This window comes from Lynx rufus, unplaced genomic scaffold, assembly GCF_022079265.1.
Source record: "Lynx rufus isolate CCGP_SWC_20201006 ecotype Redwood Valley unplaced genomic scaffold, mLynRuf1.p SCAF_17, whole genome shotgun sequence".
NCBI classification, from domain to species: domain Eukaryota; kingdom Metazoa; phylum Chordata; class Mammalia; order Carnivora; family Felidae; genus Lynx; species Lynx rufus.
In genome coordinates, this window is record NW_025814831.1 from 31,692,765 (window position 1) to 31,714,185 (window position 21,421).

Here is a 21,421-nt window from a genome sequence, read left to right on the forward strand (position 1 = left end):
TGGGGCGCCTGGCTGGCTCAGTTGGTTGAGTGTCCAATTTCAGCTCATGTCATGATCTCCTGGTTTGTGAGTTCAAGCCCCAAGTGAGCCTCTCTGCTGACAGCCCAGAGCCTGGAGCCTGTTTTGGATTCTATGTCTCCCTCTCTCTCTCTGCCCCTCCCCGACTCATGCTGTGCCTCTCTCTCTTTCTCAAAAATAAATAAACGTTAAAAAAAAAAAAAATCTGTATATTGCTAATATGCCTCCTGGCTCTTAAAAGGCACTTACTTCAAAACAAAGCAGACGCTGACTTGATGAGAGTATGATAATTTTAGGGCAATAGGTGGAAATCAACGACAGGATGACAATGTCACAGCAGAACCCATGCTCCAAGATGAGACTGAAAGCATTTCAGCCAGAAAATACATTTCTCACGTTTCCTGTCTTGCCTTCAGTTGGGAAGGGAAGTGAAAATGTTCTTACTAGGAAATAATTCTGTCATTATTAAGAACTCTGTGAAGATTTATTATTTATTTCAGCATCACCATAAATATTTACATTTCATCTAGCTTTTTGCACTAGACACATTTGCAACCCTGGTCCTTGAACTTCTCTCGCAGGTGTGAGCCCTGTACGAGGCTGTTTCCTACATCTTAGTAAGTTCAGCAGGCCAGAGAGAACACTCAACAACCATTAGCTTGACTCCAATGGAAGGGAGAAAATTAAATATATTATCCGAGAATTTTTCTCGAGGAGTCTGATATACTTGCTCAGATGCACCTCCTAAAAGTTCATTCACCTACCACCTAATTTTTCTTAGTGAAACCAACAACAGGAGGAGGTGAGAGAAATTAAAAGAAATGGGGTAATGCCTGCGCAAAACCATGCCTGAGTCTCCGGAAAGACACAAAAAGGTTAAGGGTCTGAAAGTGAGGCAAGTTACTTAACCTTTCTCAGCTTTGTCGTCTGTTGATCATACCTATTCCACAGGAATTCCACAAGGATAAAATAAGATGATCTAAACAAAGAACCTATTCATTGGTAGAGTTCAGCAAAAGGTATTTATGACCATTATTAGCTGAGCATTGTAGAGGTCACCTTGACAGGCCAAAGTCCTACAACAGATACAGGAAAAGAAATGGCCCAAATGGGTCACAGGCCAGTTCTGGGAAACCCAGATCATCACTGGAGATAAAAAACAGTTTCTAACTCTCCACTGCAGCACAACACAGACAAGTGATAAACTACACACTGTGCTTAAAAATTCTACCAGCAAGACCAGCCTTTCACTGGAGAAATGGATGGAGAGCCTCTATCACCAGTGTGGACAGTGTTTAAAACAGGGTGATGGTCACAGCTACCCTATTACACAGACAGGCTGTGCAGCATTTCCAACAATAAAATACGTTCTATGCACACAGCCAGAACATGGCTGCAACAGGTGACTGCATTTCCCAACTCAGTGGCTGCTGCAATGTATGTTCATGTAGGAAGAAGGTTTATCACAGGAACCCAACAGCTTGGCTCCCACTCGTGGAGTCCTAATGTCTATCTTCAGGCTTGCTATAAAGATTAGCAGTGATGTGACATGAAGGGTCTGGCACACTGGGCACTAAGTACGTGGTAGTCTTTGTAAATTTTATAACTAGGAAGCAACAAAATCCAAAGGCCGAGCCTGCCATGAAGCAATCGAAAAGAGAGTGGCTCCTTTTCAACCAAGAAATTAAGGTGTCTGAAAACAATTGGATAAAAAACACAGTAACAAGACTTGTAACAGGGAATAAATCAGGCAACAGTAGGTTAATCAGTTTGCCACCCAAGAATGAATGCCAATGTGCCCATTCCTCTGGAGCAAATAAACACACAAAATAAGGAATGGTCCCTATCCTCCAAGGATCTCCATCTACCCAAGGAGAAATTACATGGTTTCACCTGTCTATCTGCATCGCCCCCTCAATTCTATGTCCCATGAAGACAAAACCCACAAGTTCACACTGCTGCACAGTGCAGGAACCCAATAAAAATTTGTTAAACAAATGAGACACTCATAGGATCTCAAGGACTAAAAGAGTCACCTGCCTCAAAAGTTTCCAAGCCTGGCTTCGCAGACTGCTCAATCTGAATGTCCAAGGTGCAGAGAACACATGTATTTAGCATGCTCCCCAGAAGATTCTAACACTCCATAGAGACAGAACCACCAACCTCCTTAAGCCCCCATGAACTATCTGAATGGCCTTTACAAGGACCCATCCAGAATGATCCAGCCTAGGCACGCCAAGGGGAATGCAGCCTGTCACACCCAAGCAAAGTCCTTTCTGATGCTCATTCAAATGTCTACTCCGAGGGGCGCCTGGGTGGTGCAGTCGGTTAAGCGTCCGACTTCAGCCAGGTCACGATCTCATGGTCTGTGAGTTCGAGCCCCGCGTCAGGCTCTGGGCTGATGGCTTGGAGCCTGTTTCCGATTCTGTGTCTCCCTCTCTCTCTGCCCCTCCCCCGTTCATGCTCTGTCTCTGTCTGTCCCCAAAATAAATAAAAACGTTGAAAAAAAGTTTAAAAAAAAAAAAAAAAAAAAAAACAAATGTCTACTCCGGTCCCTCTCTATGAGGCCTGGGAAGACAAAGGTAATCTCTCCTCCTTCAGCATGATGGACCTCAACTCTTTTGACAGGGATGACATCCCTTCCAAGTCTTCTCCAAGCTAAAATTCTTTTTTTTTTTTAATGTTTATTTATTTTTCAGAGAGAGACAGAGTGTGAGCGGGGGAGGGCCAGAGAGAGACAGAGACAGACAGACAGAATCTGAAGCAGGCTCCAGGCTCTGAGCTGTCAGCACAGAGCCTGATGTGGGACTCGAACTCAAGAACTGTGAGATCATGACCTGAGCCAAAGTCAGATGCTTAACTGACTGAGCCACCCAGATGCCCCTCCAGGCTAAAATTCTTGATGAATCACCCATTAATTATTTGATGCTAAGCTCCATAAGTACACAACACAGTACAACAGCATATTAGAGAAGGGAGAAATCAAGGTGAGTTACACTAACCAGGAAGAGGTCAGAGAAGGAGGTGGGCACAGAAGAATGAGAAAGACACAGATAAAACCGGAACTCAGGGGCTGGTATTGCATCAGAGGAGAGAGGAGATAATGATAAGGAGTGTGATATGCAGGGAAGGGGATAAGAGAGATAAAGCTATGGGTGAGGAATGTAGTCTTCTGAATTGAATAGAACTAAAATGGAAAATGAACAAAGACTCAAAGAGAGTTGGAACAGTTGGGAAGAAGAGAAAGCAGAGACAGTTGCTGGAGAGGCCAAAGAAATCAGATAAGCAGGAGAGACCCTAGAGAAAGGTCACAAAAGCACGTAGGAGAGTGTGAGTCTGATACAGTAAGGTAATGCAAACACTTTAGCTCCCTGGAGATGACAAGTGTACCTAGGTGGTACCTTAGAAAGGATAGGCAGATAAGAAGGCCTAGAGACTAGAACAGCATGAGGCAAGGTGCTCACAAAGGAGTCTGCTACAGCCATCTAGATACAAAACGAAGGTCAAGGGTCTGTCCTAAGATGGTGGCAATCAAAAGAGGAAAAGCTGAAAACAAGAATCAATTCAGAAGAAAAAAAAAAAAAATGGAGGTGCTTGGTCACAGACCAGACCAAAGAGAGAAGAAAGGAAAGAATCAGAGATGACATTTGGAGAGCTACTTGAAAAACTCAAGGAAGAAGCAGGAGCTCAAGGAGAAGCAAGATAACTGCACAGCCCCATGCACTGAGTGCGAGCAGGGTGACCTGTCGACGAAAGCTTCAAAGTTCAATCCCCATTCCAGAAACACACATGGCAGCTCACAGTTTTGCTCTTTTCTCTGGTCCCAGCACTGGTTGTAGTTTCTGTGCCAGCAGACAAGGAGTATCTGGTTTTGAGCCCAAAAAGTAACATCACCACCCAAGTTCAAACGTTGTGGTAAAGCACGCCGAAAGAAGTCAGCCATGAAAGCCCACATATTGCCTGAGCCCATTTACAGGACACATCCAGAGGGGGTAAACCTATAAAGATGCCAAGTGGATCGGTGATGGCCTAGGGCTGGGGGCAGGGAGGCGGGATGGGACTGGGGACAAACAGGGAGTGACTGCAAAGGGGGTTGGAGTTTCTTTGTGGGATGATGAAGATATTCTAAAATTGTTAACGGAGATGGTAACACAATTCTACAAATGTACTAAAAACTGATTTGTACACTTCAAAGGGGAGACCCATATAATAAGTTAATTATAATGCAACAAAAGTGTTACATAAAAAAATTGAAACATAAAAACTTAGGAGTGCATATTACTGTGACCTCAGAAACTTAGACCCCATCTCCCCAATAAAAATGATTAGGAGACTTGAGTTCAATCAAAAAGCTATCAGGCAATTTGGAAAATTCTAAAATGTATCTTAGTCTAACAAAGCTATATTCCTTCCAGGGGTTCCTGTTCCCCCAATGCCTTCCCTCATTACTAAAGCCATCACTGCTCTCTCTACGCTGAACACCTAGCATATTTATTTAGCCACAGCTCCCAACAACTGTCGGTCATTCATCAAGAGTTATACTCACTACATGTGTCAGGCCCTCAAAGGCACTCCTCTCTCCTCTCTGAATAACCTGCAGTGGGCCCCCAGCTGATGCCCAACCGAATCCTGTGGACTAAAGAAGAAACAAACCACAAGGGCAGTGAGGAAAGTGTAGTGCCTCTGTTCAAGCTGCCTGGGGCATCAGAAGAGCTGAGAACCAGCACCTACATCTCTGGACTGAAGACGTTCCTAAAGCAACACCTAACCTTCGGGAAGGTATCGATTATCAGCAAATACTACATCTCAAGGACACAACTATTTACTGCAATCTCTAAAGAAGGACATTTAGTAAGGCTGAAACACCACTGATTGAACTCTAAGACTGATGCTTCCAACATTTTCAGTTGGATCTTAAATTTTAATCTATCGGGTTCACATATACTTTTAACTTATTTTATCTGCCTATAACAAGACTTTAAGCAATCCCAACACCTAGGAATGTATAAATAGGTTTTCTGAATCAAGTAACACGGACAGTGGTCTCTCTAATGAATGTGACCTCTTAGACCCTACTTGTTAACTGATGCAAGTCATGGAAAGCCTAAAATAATAAAGACCCTGAGAAACGAAAGAGCTGGGTTTTTTCTACCATAACGTCCTCCCACCTAAACAACATCACTTTGGCTTGCAGCTATGTTTATTAAGGGGCAAGTCTGGCGCCACACGCCGTGTGGTACTCCAGCGGCTCTGCGCATAATGAAGCTCTCGGACACCCTGAAGGGAACCAAAATACCAAACTCTCCCAGAAGCTGCGCAGGACTCAAAGAATGAATCAAAAAGAAAGCTGTTCCATCTTTTGGGAAAGAAAACCAGCCTTTGAAAGGCAAATGCCAACTTTCCACAATACATTCTGGCCCACGGCCTGTGACTTACGTAGTTCAAAAGAGACCACACAGTATCTAAGATGGTAACCAGCCTACTTTCCAGAAATAATACCACCATTACAAGACATAACGTTAGAAGTTTTAACTTTTTTTTCTCATTTGATCTCAAGAATTCTGAGAAGGGCAAACACTTTCCCCATTTCACAGACGAGGAAACGGAACTCCTAAAGATGGGACTCCCCTCTCATGTCAACGGCGATCTCATACCCAGCATATATAAATCAGCTCTCAGCTCCCCGTTCCTCCATCTTCCCCATTTCAATGAATTATTCCACTTGCCGAGGCCAAAACCCTGGTGTTATCCTTGACTCCACTCCTTCTACCATGCTACCTCATCACACCCTTCAGGGAATCACATCAGCCCCACCTGAGATATGTCCAGGATCCAGTCACTTCTCATCACCTCCACTGCTATCATGGTATCTGACCCAGATTATTGCTAGAACCCCCAGAAATCCCCCCGCTTCCACCTTAGTCTCCCCAACATACATACTTTATTCTATTCTCTACATAACCAAGTTTTTTGCTTTAAAAATACGTCAGATGAAACCCTTTTAGAAAACCCTCTGGTGGCTTCCCATCTCACCCAGAGTGGTTCATTATTGTATATATAGGATGAAACAGTATCTGCCATCCAGAAGATGCTCAGTGAATAATGCTGACTAGTAAACAAAAGAAAAATGGCCAAATTCAAGAGTCAGGATTACACAAATCTTCCAGGGCTCTTAGTAACAATGAGACCAGATTTATAACAGCAAATAATGCACATGGGAAGAAATTCTTTTTTTTTTTATTTTTTTTATTTGAGAGAGAGAGAGAGAGAGAGAGAGAGGTAGCACAACACAAGGTGGGGGGGAAGGAGACAGAGAGAGAGAGAGAGTGAGTGAGTCTGAAGCGGGCTCCACACTGAGCACAGAGCCTGATGTGGGGCTTGACCCCATGACCCTGGGATCATGAAAATCATGATCATCATGATTGAAATCATCAATCATGAAATCAAGAGATGGACACTCAACCAACTGAGCCACCCAGGCACCCCCAGGGGAAGAAATTCTTAAATCTTACTTTGAATAACTGAATCCTATCACACATAATCAATACAATGTTCAATTTCTAGCAACAAATTAGTAAGAAAATATCATTTTATAAAGCCATGAAATCTCACACTAGGTTATGTGAATATTACATATTTGGTAACATGGGACAATTGACAGCTTAATTATCACAGCACTGGTAACCAGATTTTCAGTGTTCTACATTCAGTAACATGACGGCACCGCATCTCAAGACTACCATGCACGTAAATGACAAGGACTTTAAAAGACTCGGATCCAAGCACCTAGAAAAAGGGTGATAAGCATTTCCAAATCTCCCACACTGGCATTATATCAATCTTCTGAAACAGGAATTAAGTTTCTAGGGTATTACAAGTAACAGCAGAAAAGTTAGATTCAGAATTGTCTCCTACCAAAATTATAAGGACTCTCAGAGTGAAGTTAAAATGTTGATTGTTTTCAGATCAGAGTGAAACTAATGCTAAAATTATCCACCATTACAGAAGTTTCTCACTAAAATGTTTTAGAGTTAAAAACAAATTCTCTGAACTTCTTTCTTTAGTTCTTTTAAAAACATTCCTACTATCTGTAAAAAGCCTTAAATCTCCTAAATCACAAAAATAAATTCACAGAATTTTAACAGTTGGCCTTAAAGGAAACTTAATCCAATCCTCAACCTTCTTCCTCTTACAAATGAAAAGATACGTGGTATGTAATAAGCGAACAATTAAAATGTGTTGAATGAGTGAAAAAACGAAGATCCGAAAAGGGTATATAACTCTTTTAAGGTCAGAGAGTTAATGGAAAAATCCAGATTAACCAAAACTAGGTTTCTAGATTCTTTTGGAACAGATGTGGAAGTAGAGGAAACCAAGATTTGAAAACCTTATCTGGGTCCTCAGGAAAAACTTAACCATTTGAGGCTTAACCATTTGAGCCTAAAATTCATTAGTTCTGTCACTTAGAAAAGCACTTGATAAAATAAATGTTGCCAAGACCTATCTCCTTGGAAACCAAAAAGGGAGAACTGTCTAGGGTTTCTTTCTTCTTCTATACAAAGAATATTTAACACAGGACTATTTTCATAATAAGTAACTACAATTGTTTTGCATCAGCGGTAAAATAGGTGGCCTCTGACTAAAAGAAAAATCAGCCAGAGGAGGAACAGAACGCTGAAAAGGACCTTATCAATCACTAGAAGAGTTATCAGCCACAAGAGAGCAGGAATCAGACATTCTTTTGTCACCACAAGCAGCCACTAGCCCCTGGCATTATAGTGGGAGTCAATAAATACAGGATAAGTGAGTAAGTTACTCCTCAGAGATTCACCCATGTAGACATAAATTCATTTGGTCACGACCGAACAAATCTTTACTTCAGGCCTACTAAGTGCAAACATACTACATTTTCCTCCACAGCAATTCTACCAATGGCCCCTCAAGTAAGACACTCAACCAAAACTATCCTCACCGTTTTGTCAAGATAACAAAGTATGACTTAAGTAGCCTAAATTACTTACTAAAACGGTCACTTAATTTGCTATTCTGGTTCCAATCTCTCTCATTCAGTTCATCCTATACAACCGAGCCAGGTTAGTTTTTTGTTCTTTGCACATCCCAGAAAAGAAAACAGTGCTGTGGCTAAGTATTCTATCTTTGTATGTGGTCTACCACTATTCAATAAGCAGATGTGGAAAATCAGAATCAACTGACCTAGAATAGGAAAAGATAGTGTCAAGGAAAAAAATGCCACCGTGACAGTTCTTATAATAATTGATACCACTGAGGGGCGCCTGGGTGGCTCAGTCAGTTGAGCGTCCAATTTCGGCTCAGGTCTTGATCTCGCGGTCCGTGGGTTCGAGCCCCTCATTGGGCTCTGTGCTGACAGCTTGGAGCCTGGAGCCTGCTTCGGATTCTGTGTCTCCCTCTCTCTGCCCCTCCCCCACTCATGCCCTGTCTCTCTCTCTCTCTCTCTGTCAAAAATAAATAAACATTAAAAAAAATATTTAACAATTGATACCCCTGAAAATCTTGAGATTACCACTAGAGGCTTCCCTTATAACACTGTGATACAACTGATCCAGGGGGACACACATCCAATCTTCAAGATCAATTCAAGGTCCATCGCCTTTTTGAAACTTTCCCAAGCCAATGGCCTAGGTATCTGTGAAATAACTTTGTAAACCAGGAAGTACTAAACACACAGCTCTTGCTATACGAGTTGCCAGCTGATAGCCTTGCATACATTCTACCATTTAAATCACTTTACTTCATTCTTTAAGTGCGTCTAATCCCCTCAAAAAAATGAAAAATTCTACAAATTGTTTTCTCAATTGTTGACTTCTCTATTCTCCATTACTTAACACCTAGAATGGCATAAATTAAAAGTGACATTCACACTTCCTGATTTTAATATACTGCAAAGCTAATATAATCAAGACAGTTCTGGTGCTGGCATAAAGACAAACAAACAGACCAAGAGAGTAGACAGCCCAGAAATAAACCCTTGTGTAAATGGTCAACTGATCTTCAACAAGGGAGCCAAGACCATTCGATGAGGAAAGGACAATCTCTTCAACAAACAGTGTTGAGAGAGAGAACTGGATATCCATACGCAAAAGAATTAAGTTGGACCCTCATCTTATACCATACACAAAAATTAACTCAAAATGGATTAAAGACCTAAACATAAGAACTGAAACTATACAGTTTCTAGAAGAAAACATAGGAAGGAAGTTTCACGACACTGGTCTTAGCCATAACTTCTTGGATATGATGCCAAAAGCACAGGCAACAAAAGGAAAAATAGACAAATTTTTAAAACTTTTGTGCATCAAAGGATACAATCAACATAGTGAAAAGGCAACCCACAGAATAGGAGGAAATATAGGCAAATCATATATCTGATAAGGGGTTAATACCCAGAATATATAAAGGACTCCTACGACCCAACAACAAAAAGTCAAATAACCCCGGGGCGCCTGGGTGGCGCAGTCGGTTAAGCGTCCGACTTCAGCCAGGTCACGATCTCGCGGTCTGTGAGTTCGAGCCCCGCGTCGGGCTCTGGGCTGATGGCTCAGAGCCTGGAGCCTGTTTCCGATTCTGTGTCTCCCTCTCTCTCTGCCCCTCCCCCGTTCATGCTCTGTCTCTCTCTGTCCCAAAAATAAATAAACGTTGAAAAAAAAAAAAAAAAAATTAAAAAAAAAAAAAAAAAAAAGTCAAATAACCCCATTGAAAAATGGGCAAAGGATTTGAATAGACATTTCTCCGGAGATGATATACAAATAGCCAACAAGCATATGAAAGACGCTCAACATCATTTATCAGAGAAATGCAAATCAAAACCACAATGAGATACCACCTCACACTCTTAGGATGACTACTATGGAAAAAAAAAGAAAATAACAAGTGCTGACAAGGATGTGGAGACACTGGAACCTTCATACACTGCTGGTGGGAATGTAAAACCACTGCGATTTTACAACTACTATGAAAAATAGTATGGAGATTACTCAAAAATTTCAAAATAGAACTACCATCTGATCCAGCAATCCCACTTGTGTGTATATTCAAAAGGACTGAAAGCAAGGCCTGAAAGATACATTTGTACACCCATGTTCATACCAGCATTATCCACAGCAGCCAAGAGGTGGAAGCAACAAGAACGTCAATAAATGGATGAGTAGATAAACAAAATACGGTATATACACAGCATGGAATATTATTCAGCCTCAAAAGAAGGAAATCCTGTTATATGCCAACATGTATAAACCTTGAAGACTTTATGCTAAGTGAAATAAGCCAGTCACAAAAAAACAAATACCGCATGATTCCACTTATGTGAGGTATCTACAGCAGACAGAGTCACAGAAACAGAAAGTAGAATGGCAGTGGCGAGGGATAAGGGGAAAGGGAGAGGAGAACCATTTCATGGGTGTAGTTTCAGACTGGCAAGATGAGAAAGTTCTGAAGATCTGCTTCAGAACACGAATGTACTTCACACTTAAAAATGGTTAAGATGGTCAACTGTGTCACATGTTTTTTTACGACAGTAAAAAAACGTGGGGGCGCCCAGGTGGCCCCCGGTCATGATCTCACGGTCTGTGAGTTCGAGCCCCGCGTCGGGCTCTGTGCTGACAGTTCAGAGCCTGGAGACTGCTTTGGATTCTGTCTCCCTCTCTCTCTCTGCCCCTCCCCCACTCATGCTCTGTCTCTGTCTCAGAAATAAACATACGTTAAAAAAACAAACAAACAAAAACGTCTAAGTGCCAACACAGAATTACCAAATTGGATTTTCACGTTCTACCTCCACTGCAGAATCGAAGCAGCCTGACCCTTTGAGGTGTTGGCACTCATTTCCAGAGATTTTTCCAAGTTGTCTTTTTTAGTCAATGGCTAGCACAGAGGACCAGAGGCTCTCTCCTTCTCACCCATTCAAAATTAAGTTTACATACTCCCAGCCAGCTGCTCTCTGCTTTAAGCCTACTACTGGTCTACCTTATTGTCAAGCAGAAGTTCAAAAATGATACAAAAACTACTGTGCTCTCCACTGGGTGGGGGAGAAGCATAACAGAATCATCCACTGAGTCTCTTCAACCCTCCATCCACCTGATATCTCGCCTGCTGCCCCGGAGAAAAGCCCCAGAGTTCACTGTGATCCCCTACCCTCTCCACCCAAGCACTTCCTGCTCCCCCAAAACACACATCCTACCCAAACTGCTGAAAACCACTATTTTAAAACACTGCCTTGAAAACGGCCTTCAGAACAATCCCACCGAAAGCAATTATTAGGCTGACGTTCTCGAACTCTGAATGAGCCTTTTCTGTGAACGCTGTAGCTCTCCATAACCTATCATTTACCTACTGAAACATTTTGTTTTGCAATTATTATACCTCATTTCCTATTACAAAGGATTAGCACTAAGATCTTTAAAAAAAATAAAATAAAGTAACAAGGAGACGCTTTGAAGAATCACAGGCACCTCCCAAACTAGAAGAGAGGAACCACACTGGGTCTCCACCGGGGCAAGCCATCCTCACAGGTTTCTGAGCCATGAGTCAAACCCCACCCATACACATACAGACACACAGCACACTCTCTACGTAGGAAACGCCAGCCGCTCAGAAATTAGACTTGGGCAAAGTAAACGGACAAAACCTTCTGAGGTTTTCACAGGAGCAGCCAGAATTAGGCCTAGGAAAAGGGAGGCGGTAAATCAACCACACATCAAGCTGCAGTGCAAGGAGAGGAACATGTATTTTTGAAGTCTTCTAAAGAAAAGCAGTTTGGGGGGCGCCTGGGTGGCTTAGTCAGTTAAGCGTCCGACTTCGGCTCAGGTCATGATCTCACGGTCCATGAGCTCGAGCCCCGCGTCAGGCTCTGTGCTGACAGCTCAGAGCCTGGAGCCTGTTTCAGATTCTGTGTCTTCTGACCCTCCCCCGTTCATGCTCTGTCTCTCTCTGTCTCAAAAATAAATAAACATTGAAAAAAAATTTTTTTTAAAAGAAAAGCAGTTTCGGGGCGCCTGGGTGGCGCAGTCGGTTAAGCGTCCGACTTCAGCCAGGTCACGATCTCGCGGTCCGTGAGTTCGAGCCCCGCGTCGGGCTCTGGGCTGATGGCTCAGAGCCTGGAGCCTGTTTCCGATTCTGTGTCTCCCTCTCTCTCTGCCCCTCCCCCGTTCATGCTCTGTCTCTCTCTGTCCCAAAAATAAATAAACGTTGAAAAAAAAAAAAAAAAAATTAAAAAAAAAAAAAAAAAAAGTCAAATAACCCCATTGAAAAATGGGCAAAGGATTTGAATAGACATTTCTCCGGAGATGATATACAAATAGCCAACAAGCATATGAAAGACGCTCAACATCATTTATCAGAGAAATGCAAATCAAAACCACAATGAGATACCACCTCACACTCTTAGGATGACTACTATGGAAAAAAAAAGAAAATAACAAGTGCTGACAAGGATGTGGAGACACTGGAACCTTCATACACTGCTGGTGGGAATGTAAAACCACTGCGATTTTACAACTACTATGAAAAATAGTATGGAGATTACTCAAAAATTTCAAAATAGAACTACCATCTGATCCAGCAATCCCACTTGTGTGTATATTCAAAAGGACTGAAAGCAAGGCCTGAAAGATACATTTGTACACCCATGTTCATACCAGCATTATCCACAGCAGCCAAGAGGTGGAAGCAACAAGAACGTCAATAAATGGATGAGTAGATAAACAAAATACGGTATATACACAGCATGGAATATTATTCAGCCTCAAAAGAAGGAAATCCTGTTATATGCCAACATGTATAAACCTTGAAGACTTTATGCTAAGTGAAATAAGCCAGTCACAAAAAAACAAATACCGCATGATTCCACTTATGTGAGGTATCTACAGCAGACAGAGTCACAGAAACAGAAAGTAGAATGGCAGTGGCGAGGGATAAGGGGAAAGGGAGAGGAGAACCATTTCATGGGTGTAGTTTCAGACTGGCAAGATGAGAAAGTTCTGAAGATCTGCTTCAGAACACGAATGTACTTCACACTTAAAAATGGTTAAGATGGTCAACTGTGTCACATGTTTTTTTACGACAGTAAAAAAACGTGGGGGCGCCCAGGTGGCCCCCGGTCATGATCTCACGGTCTGTGAGTTCGAGCCCCGCGTCGGGCTCTGTGCTGACAGTTCAGAGCCTGGAGACTGCTTTGGATTCTGTCTCCCTCTCTCTCTCTGCCCCTCCCCCACTCATGCTCTGTCTCTGTCTCAGAAATAAACATACGTTAAAAAAACAAACAAACAAAAACGTCTAAGTGCCAACACAGAATTACCAAATTGGATTTTCACGTTCTACCTCCACTGCAGAATCGAAGCAGCCTGACCCTTTGAGGTGTTGGCACTCATTTCCAGAGATTTTTCCAAGTTGTCTTTTTTAGTCAATGGCTAGCACAGAGGACCAGAGGCTCTCTCCTTCTCACCCATTCAAAATTAAGTTTACATACTCCCAGCCAGCTGCTCTCTGCTTTAAGCCTACTACTGGTCTACCTTATTGTCAAGCAGAAGTTCAAAAATGATACAAAAACTACTGTGCTCTCCACTGGGTGGGGGAGAAGCATAACAGAATCATCCACTGAGTCTCTTCAACCCTCCATCCACCTGATATCTCGCCTGCTGCCCCGGAGAAAAGCCCCAGAGTTCACTGTGATCCCCTACCCTCTCCACCCAAGCACTTCCTGCTCCCCCAAAACACACATCCTACCCAAACTGCTGAAAACCACTATTTTAAAACACTGCCTTGAAAACGGCCTTCAGAACAATCCCACCGAAAGCAATTATTAGGCTGACGTTCTCGAACTCTGAATGAGCCTTTTCTGTGAATGCTGTAGCTCTCCATAACCTATCATTTACCTACTGAAACATTTTGTTTTGCAATTATTATACCTCATTTCCTATTACAAAGGATTAGCACTAAGATCTTTAAAAAAAATAAAATAAAGTAACAAGGAGACGCTTTGAAGAATCACAGGCACCTCCCAAACTAGAAGAGAGGAACCACACTGGGTCTCCACCGGGGCAAGCCATCCTCACAGGTTTCTGAGCCATGAGTCAAACCCCACCCATACACATACAGACACACAGCACACTCTCTACGTAGGAAACGCCAGCCGCTCAGAAATTAGACTTGGGCAAAGTAAACGGACAAAACCTTCTGAGGTTTTCACAGGAGCAGCCAGAATTAGGCCTAGGAAAAGGGAGGCGGTAAATCAACCACACATCAAGCTGCAGTGCAAGGAGAGGAACATGTATTTTTGAAGTCTTCTAAAGAAAAGCAGTTTGGGGGGCGCCTGGGTGGCTTAGTCAGTTAAGCGTCCGACTTCGGCTCAGGTCATGATCTCACGGTCCATGAGCTCGAGCCCCGCGTCAGGCTCTGTGCTGACAGCTCAGAGCCTGGAGCCTGTTTCAGATTCTGTGTCTTCTGACCCTCCCCCGTTCATGCTCTGTCTCTCTCTGTCTCAAAAATAAATAAACATTGAAAAAAAAAATTTTTTTAAAAGAAAAGCAGTTTCGGGGCGCCTGGGTGGCGCAGTCGGTTAAGCGTCCGACTTCAGCCAGGTCACGATCTCGCGGTCCGTGAGTTCGAGCCCCGCGTCAGGCTCTGGGCTGATGGCTCAGAGCCTGGAGCCTGTTTCCGATTCTGTGTCTCCCTCTCTCTCTGCCCCTCCCCCGTTCATGCTCTGTCTCTCTCTGTCCCAAAAATAAATAAACGTTGAAAAAAAAAAAAGTTATAAAAGAAAAGCAATTTGGTTCCAACAAGTCACAAACTGACATTTCTTGCAAAAATCTGGGAAAACACTGCTTTCCACTTTTTTCCTAGGTACACATAGGTGAAGCCAGCAATACTAACCAAATTGGGTGAAAATTTTAGGACATGCAACTAATTTATAAGGATAGATCTTATAGGCCTCTCCTTACAAGTACTGACTCTTCCTGAAAGCATGAGATACCACAGTTCAGCTGTCAGCTGCTTCTCTGAGAGCATCACGAGCCACAAAGAAACTTGTAAAAACCAACAGTCAATTCTGGGAACTAAGACTGTTAAAGGGAATGCAAGGAGCTCATAACATATCCAACCAGAATACCTATCTAGGTATTATATAGGTATTAAATAACTCTAGAATATGAAATAATAATAATAATATAGGGACCCAAGGAAAAGAGACTGATCACAGTCAAGTCTGGATTACAGAAACGTGATCATTCACCATGAAACCCTTTGCTTTTCCTTTCTCACTAGCTTTCTTGTGAGCAGTTCAGAACTCATTCTAAAAGGAAGCAAGACCCTAAACCACAAAAACCAATTAATGATTGTACCTGTAGCTGTGGGAGAAGACGGCTTTGTGGAGAAAGTGGAAAGAGGAATAACCAAAATTAACTATTGTATCTGCGAAAGCCATTTAACCCGGACCCGCTCTGGGGGAGGAAAGAGGAAAAAGAAGCCGGCGGGGGCCGAGGCTCCACGTCCTGTCCTGCCCGCCCGAGTTGCCTCCGAGTGACCCCTGTGCTGGCGCAAACCAGACACCCTCCCTCTCCAAGCCTGCGCACTCCGACCCGCCTGCACACTCCCGCCTCTCCTGAATTGAAAGAGGGAAATCTAACATTATGTAATTGCCTGTTTCCCACAATTTAAAGTGAGGCATACTATAATCCTAATTAGAGGGAGAAGTTGGTGCGACATGACAAGTAACAAATTAGAAATCTAAAGACCGAAAACTCTCATCCCAGACTTGCAGAAGCAAAGAGAAAGGGCCTCGCGGGACGCCGCGGCACACCCACCACGACACTGCTGGTGTAGGAGGGGCCGACGGAAACCATCCCTGATGTTCCTCCATGGCATTTCGGGGTCATCCCTCTTGGTCTTCAAGAAAACACTCATGTTCTCTTTACTCTCCCCAGGCCAAAATTAAAGCAGAAGATGGATGTGGGCCGGCCCCTACCTCGGAAGACAGACCCCGATGGGTCTCCTTCCCCTTGTGCTCACAAAGCCAGTCACACATCTCATTCCATCCCTGGCTCAAACCACGTGTTGGAGAGATCCCGAGCGAAGGGATTCTTTCCCATGCTTCTGACTCACTCCAGAGCTCATCAAAAGCCCACCCGAAGAAGAAGAGTTACCATGTACACATAATTCATTTACATCTAACCTATGGAAAATTAAGTGCCAGACAGGTGTGTGGACTTTGTTTGGCTTTTTTTTCTTTTTACTAGCTAGACATAGAGGGGGGGAAAAACAACTAATGAGGTCAATTTACTTCTTATACCAACAAAGGATACTTTTGGTGTAAGAAGTGGATAGAAAGTTGGGTTGTCAATCTCAAGAGGTAGTGGAACACCCAGATTTTAAATAGCACCGTACATGGAACAAAACACAGAGTTGTGGATGAGCACTGAAAGAATAATATAATGCTTAACCCTCCCAGGAAAAAGGAGAGCCCCTCATCTAAAGGGCAGTCACCCAACTGGCAGGGATATTTCTTCTCTCCTGAGTCGGATTACTCCAGCGGCAGGTAGGGTGGTGCTATATAAATAAGTTGCATTTTCAGCAGGAAGCTCCTTCAACAAGTTCCTGTTTTATGTGCAATTATCCCTCCGCCTGACCCATCCTCCCCACCAAACCCCCACCGCCTGGTAACACACGCAACTCAGAGAGAAGGTCTACAAGTTGCCACCAGAAACAGGGAAGGTACAGCCACTTTCGTTTACAAATGAAAAATGAGATAAAGAAGGGAATAAAATGGTAAACTAGAACAAATGAAGTTTGCCTCCTCTAAATTATGCTGAGTTAATAATATCTATCCTTCACCAAAAAAAAAAAAAAAAAAAAAAAACAAAAAACAAAAAACACAGGGGGGGAAAGGCCTACCAGCTCTACCATGTAGATATTTTAACTAACTCATAATTTCTTTTTCCATAACTTTGTCATTTGAGTAACTCTAAAGCTTACTTACCAAATACTACATCAATGCTGTTTACATAGCGTTTCAACCTTACTGTGGATTTTGTTTCCTTAAGCTTTGCTTCTTCTCATTGTAGACACTTAACCCTGAACAATTAAAAGGAGGAGAGGGAGTAGTAAACAAATTTTAATCTACAGGCTCAAAGGGGAAAAAAACAGGAAACAAAGGAGTACAGTTAAATCTGGAAACCTGACTTCCAATCACTGCCTGATCGCTAACTAACTAGTTCTTCTATAACCTTGCACAAATCACTTCAACTTTCTAGGCCTCAGTTTCCTCACCTGTAAAATGGAGAAAATGGGCCAAATGATTTAAGTTTAAAATCCCTTCTAGCTTCAATAATCTATGAATCTGTCGATCAGAAAGAAAATGCAATTGCAAATTAGACTTTATGACTTACAAAGTACTTTCAAACATATTTTCTCATTAATTCTTGCAGCAAAGCTGTGAAACAAGCATTATGCCCATCTCTGCAGAAAAAGACAGTTTTTCCGAAAGACAGTTCAGAGAGTTTGATTATTTTTTAAGATCCCCTAGCCAGAAAATTTGAAACCCAGACCTTCTGAGGACAAATATTGGGTTCCATTATTTCAAAAAGTTAAAATTTAAAAATAATTGATTGCCTGCTATGCAAAACCTTTCTGGGGACATCGGCATATTATAATACCAAACCTGGAAAGGTTACTACAAATGGCCCCACTGGAATCACAGGGCCCAACAGCACACCTCCCAGATAGAGGCACTGAGCAAATATTGCCTGACTCACCATACACCTCAAAAGATTAGGAATACAGTGATACTATGGGGGGAAATTTTTTTTTTTCTGAATTTGAGGTATGATCTCCTATGATCTGATTCAAAAGATAGAAAGGAAAAAAAAGAAAACAAAACAGTAGAAAGAGGCATTCCGTATCAGAGATCTAGCTCTCCATTACAAGGATGAATCTATGTGTCTTCCTCAGAGAAACTCCAATTTGATCAGTGAACCAAAAGCCCAAATGTGAGAGGTCACCTGGAAATCTTCAGGATATCCATACTTTATACACACACTGATCTGGACTAACAGAAATGATAACACAGCCATGAGGACTGATAAGAATCATGTTCTTATCAATCACTACATACTTTCCCCTCAATTGGAAAGACTCAGGGAATCTGTACTCTTACACTGTTCTACCTCTCATACTTCTGTTTCACAGCTCAAAGAGACAGAAAACAGCCATTTATTGAAAAATTCAAACTGCAAATTTAACATAGGATTTATATACGTCTCAACTCAGTCAACCAAGATCCCCCCTAAAGTCTACAAAACCACTAAAATCAAGCAATCTTCAATCTATGACTTTAAGGTTTTTTTAAAGTTTTTAAAAGTTGTTTTAAAAAATTGGTGGGGCAGAGGGCACTACAACAAAATTACTGATGCAATTCAAAGCAAAAGCAAAGTAAGTAAATACAAACGCCAGAAAGTAACAGTGAAAGAAAAGAGTTAAATGAATCTCAGTATACAATCTAAGCGAGGGGCTCTGGATTTATTACCAAGGGTTCAAGTCAACCTTCCCATAGGATCCTAACAATTGCCTGACACTTCAGATCTGAAAAGTTCTCTGTACCAGAACTGCAATTTCAAACCGGAGGAGCAGCACCAGGAACCGCCGAGAAGCTAACAGCAACACCTACTGACTATCTTGAGCCACTTGCCAAACTTGTTCTCTCTGTCAACTAGAGAAATCTAATGATACAGTCAATTTCAAGAGTCCTTTACTTAAGCATAATGAGATAAGAAAATAAGTTGTCACCCACATAAAGCCATCCATCCTCCAAAATCTCTTAGTTTGCCCTTAACCATTTATGAGCAAATCATTACCCAAGTCATTTTAAATGCACTGCTAATTGCTGATGCCTCAGTATAAGTAATTTATTCCATGGGAGAAATGCTTTAATATTAATATTCTCGTTAATAACTGGCATGTCATCTACCACTTGGACACATCAGTGACCATAAACTGCTTTACATAAACCTTTTATTTGAGACTACTGCTGTTACCACTGTTCTATATTATTCCCATCGTTTTTGGGTTTTTTTTTCCCCACCCTAGTTAAAGGTGACTTAATTGCAGCCTTCAAAAAATAAGAGAAAAGTGAAAGTCATTAAATCAGGATTATATAGAAAATTAATACTGTTACTAAACTGGCTGCAGAGTATGATTCTATAGGACTTAATCTTGTACTTTTCCAGAAGATTAAGTCAGAGAATCTTTGCCTTGGATGAATATTTCATATGAGAAAAGAAGAGAAAGTTGACACTTAACTCCCACAGAGTACCAGTATAAAAACAATGGCTTTAAGAGTCTGAGTCAGAGTTTCAACATGAAAGGCTTGCTTTATAGAGGAAACGCCAACCCCAGTTCATCCAGATAGACCTGGAACCCGATGAAAGACGACACCTTTACTCTGAAATTTGCATCGCATCACTCACTGGCTCCCAGTTTAGAAATATAATCGTCCAGCAGGTAGTAAGAGTTTCAGTGAATGTTAATCTCTAAAACACCCGTCATGAAAAATTAAATCTATTAAGGTAAACGCCGTCTCTAGGGACCATCAGTCCCCAAATGCTTCCCTTCAAAAACGAATACCAACAACTCAATTAAACAACATCTTCCCTAAAGTGAGCCATTTCCCTTGTCTCTATATTTAACGAACGGTCAAACTCGAAATTTCAACCTGCCCAATACGGCTACATGTCCACGCAGATATGCCGTGAAGCGATAGGGAGCCTCGCAAATTTCCTTTAAGGGCAGGAGAAGTTGGAAACAGATGAGGCTAAAGAGGAAAAGTTCTTTTTGAAGCACCCTCACGCCTCCCCAGCCCTCTCGAGGTTTACTTGCTCCAAGGAAAGCAGGTTAGAGCATCCCCTACTTTCCCTGTCCCCCGGACCCGGGGAGAGAAATTAACCACCCGCGGGCACCGAGCTCTCTTCTCCCTTTCCCATGACTAAACCCCTCGGCCTGTCCTTTCCAACGCAGCCTGCAAAGCGCTCACCCAGGTGACTGAAGGGGAAGGGTGCCCGGTGGAGACGAGAGCTACCGGGTGGGCGCAGCCACCCCGACGGGGGCGCGGGTCTCCCGGCCTCTGGCGGAGGCGCTCTGCCGGTAGTTATGCAGATTCGGGTTCCTAGGTGCGTGCGCGCGCGCCGTGCGCGGTGCAGCCCGGACTCGCCCCCGCCGGGCTGCGCTATCAGCACGCCACCAAATCGGAAATAAAACTTTGACCGGCCTCCCGAATCCCGCTCCGGGCCCTGCACCCGAGCCCCGGCCAGAAATGCAATGGGGGGGGCTGTCAACAGTCCTTCACCCCCGCTCCCCTGCCCGGACCCGGGGCGCGGGAGCCACTTACCGCTCTGCCCGGCCTCCCGGTGCCACCGCGCGTCCGGGGCGCGTCCGCCGCGCGCTCTCCCTAGGGAGAAAGAGAAACCGTGTGGACGGTCGGCGCGCGCTCACTCGCCGCCTCCTCTGCGGAGAACGGCGGGCAGCGAGGCCGGACCGGGGCGGGCGGCTAGCGGAGGGGGGCCCGGGGGAGGTGGCGGCGGAATCTGCCCAACTCCCGAGCTCCACTCCGAGGGGAACCCGGAAAGCAGGCTAGAGAGCAGCCTGTGGGGGCCGCGCTCCTGGAGGAGTGGGGGACGGAGGTGCCCCCGTCCCCGGGCATCAACTATTGTCTGGGCGTCCTGGTCCCCGCTCGCGCCGCCTCCGAGGTTCAGCGCCCCCCATGCCGCCCGCCAGACCCCAGGAGAAAAAGCTGGGGGCGGGGGCAGCCGGCGAGTAAAGCGGGGATGGGGTGGCTGGGGGGCCGGGGTCTTGGAGGTCGAAGGTGGACGCAGGGGAAGGGGACGTGCGTGTCGAGTGGGGGGAGGAGACAGGTAACTGCAGACGGGGGTGGGAAGGCCCGGGAGGACCGGTGGGGGGAGGAAATGGGGAGGGAGCCACGGAGGCGGGAAGAGATGGAGTGGCTGGGGGGCGGCCTCTGAAGCCCAGACCTGGCCCTCCCCGGGGACCCTCCTCCCGGGAAGTCGGCGCCGCACTGACTTTTTCGCTTACTCGCTCACGCACGCACTGAACTCGCTCACAAAGTTGCCGGCGGTGGCGGCGCCTCACTCGCCCTTCCCTCCCTTCCACTCCCCTCGCCTCCCCGCCTCCCCGCCCCATTCCTTCCCCTCCTTCACTCCCTCCCTCCGCAAGTCTCGGGTGAGATCACCTCTGGGCCGCTCGGCACTGCGCTCAAATCTCGCGAGAGAAGCGGCGGCTCTGCCAGGCCGGCGGGGGAAGTAGGAGTTGGAGGAAGGTGGGGGACCGCGGAACTCCTAGTTGCTATGACGACGGCAAAGCCCTGGATTCC

At 44.1% G+C, this 21,421-nt stretch overlaps 1 protein-coding gene across 7 annotated transcripts in view; it reads right to left on the bottom strand.

Annotated features, from left to right (window-relative positions):
• SIPA1L1 (signal induced proliferation associated 1 like 1) overlaps positions 1-21,180 on the bottom strand; it is a 367,173-nt gene extending 345,993 nt beyond the window's left edge. For 5 of the 7 annotated variants that reach the window (XM_047079413.1, XM_047079407.1, XM_047079411.1 and 2 more), the window contains exons 1-2: positions 21,112-21,170; positions 20,423-20,482 (exon numbers count right to left, since the gene is read on the bottom strand). The gene's annotated coding sequence lies outside the window, so the exon portion shown is untranslated. Of the gene's footprint in view, positions 1-20,068; positions 20,187-20,422; positions 20,483-21,111 lie in introns of those variants that run through there. The other 2 variants (XM_047079409.1, XM_047079412.1) reach the window with 2 other exon arrangements.
• Positions 21,181-21,421: the final 241 nt, after the last annotated feature.